The 2,272-nt window shown below is 36.6% G+C and overlaps 1 pseudogene; it reads left to right on the forward strand.

Annotated features, from left to right (window-relative positions):
- The first annotated feature begins 1,020 nt into the window (after positions 1 to 1,020).
- On the forward strand, positions 1,021 to 1,945 carry LOC104986318 (annotated as a pseudogene).
- The last annotated feature ends 327 nt before the right edge of the window (positions 1,946 to 2,272 follow it).

Consider the following 2,272-nt stretch of genomic DNA (forward strand, 5'->3'; position numbering starts at 1 on the left):
AGAAGGGGACGACAGGGATGAGATGGCTGGATGGCATCACTGACTTGATGGACATGAGTCTGAGTGAACTCCGGGAGTTTGTGATGGACAGGGAGGCCTGGCGTGCTGCGATTCATGGGGTCGCAAAGAGTTGGACATGACTGAATGACAGAATTGAACTGAATAGCTCCCTTCGTTGTGCAAAAGCTTTTAAGTTTAATTACATCCTATTTGTTTATTTTTGCTCTTATTTCCATAAGTCTGGGAGGTGGGTCAAAAAGGACCCTGCTGTGATTTATGTCAGAGAGTGTTTTGCCTATGTTCTCCTCTAGGAGTTTTAGAGTTTCTGGTCTTACATTTAGATCATTAATCCATTTTGAGTTTATTTTTGTGTACGGTGTAGAAAGTGTTCTAGTTTCATTCTTTTACAAGTGGTTGACCTGTTTTCACAGCACCACTTGTTAAAGTGATTGTCCTTTCTCCATTGTATATTCTTGCCTCCTTTGTCAAAAATAAGATGTCCATATGTGTGTGGATTTTTCTTTGGGCTTCCTATTTTGCTCATTGATCTATATTTGTGTTAGTACCATACTGTCTTGATGACTGCAGCTTTGTAGTATAGTATGAAGTCAAGCAGGTTGATTCCTCCATTTCCAATCTTCTTTCTCAAGATTGCTTTCAAGTTTTTTTTTTTTTTTTAAATCAGCTGCAACAATTCTTCTGGAAATTCTTCTCTGATTCAATTTTGATGAATATATCCCTATACTATAGCTCTTAGCTTCTGTGATTATCCTTTTAACTTAATACATGGATCTGAAATTATCTCTTCCCTATTCCTAGTCATGAGGGCAAGTAACTCTACTTTATTTAACTTGGCAATTACAAAGTCAAAAACACATTGGACATGAAAATTTTCTCCACACACATTGTTTTAACTGAATTTATAACAAAGGATGAAAATTATAATTCATTTAAAAGTTTTCCCAAAGTTTTGTAGGTACACTGCTTCTAACATGTGAAGACAGCACCCATACAGACTAGATGGAACCAAGGAACAATGTAACTTATTTCATCCTCTTGGGCCTCACACATAATCCAAAGGAGCAGAAAGTCCTTTTTGTTATTTTCTTATTCTTCTACATTTTGACTCTAGTGGGAAACCTGCTAATTGTTGTGACTGTAGCCGTCAGTAAGACCCTGAACTCACCAATGTACTTTTTCTTGCTAGTTTATCATTTATAAATTTAGTTTATTCCTCTTCTGCTTCCCCCAGATTGATTTCAGACTTGTTCTTTGGGGAAAATACCATATCCTTTGAACCCTGTATGACTGAACTGTTTACAGAGCAATTTTTTGGTGGATCTGAGATACCTCTTCTGTTGGTGATGGCCTGTGACCTCTATGTGGCCATCTGTATGCCCTTGCATTATTGATAATCATGAGGAAAGGATATGTGTTATACTGCTGCTGGTATCCTGTGTTGGAGGTTTTCAGCACTCAATTATTCAAGTTAGCAGTGTTTATGGGCTCCCTTTTTGTGGTCCCAATATCATTGATCACTATGTGTGACATGTTCCCCTTATTGCAACTCATCTGTACTGACACCTTTTTCATTGGCGTCTTAATTGTGGCCAATGGGGGACTGATCTGTACTCTTGTTTTTCTGCTCTTACTCGTCTCGTATGGAGTCATCCTGCACTCTCTGAAGAACCTGAGTCAAGCAGGGAGGCAGAAAGCCCTCCAGACCTGTAGTTCCCACATCACTGTGGTTGTCTGCTTCATTGTTCCCAGTATTTTTATGTATGCAAGACCTGCTAAGACCTTCCCCATTGAAAAATCATTGAAAATGTTTTATACAGTCATAAGTCCCATGCTGAACCCATTAATCTACAGTCTAAGAAGTTCTGAGATCATGAATGCTATAAAGAAGCTCTGGGCAGGAAAAGTGAGATCAAGCTGTAACTAAGTACATTATGCATTACAGAGAAAGTAGTTTAACACTAGGAATTTAGTTCAAATATCAAAGTCTATTATTCTGATGTAAATTTTTCTTTTCTCTGAATAATTTATCATGTTTTATTAAATAATAAAATTTATGTTTATGTTATTAGTGGTAGTTTCCCTCCTTGAATGTAAACATTAATGTCTAGTTTATCACTGCACCTGGAAAGGTGAAATTCATTTAAAATAGAGTCAATAAGTAATATGTAATGCATTTGTCAGTATTACAAAAATAATTAACTATTATGCATTACTTTATTACTTCTCATTTTTTGTAACCAGATTCTTACCT

Source organism: Bison bison, unplaced genomic scaffold (genome assembly GCF_000754665.1).
Source record: "Bison bison bison isolate TAMUID 2011002044 unplaced genomic scaffold, Bison_UMD1.0 scf7180017845707, whole genome shotgun sequence".
NCBI lineage: Eukaryota > Metazoa > Chordata > Mammalia > Artiodactyla > Bovidae > Bison > Bison bison.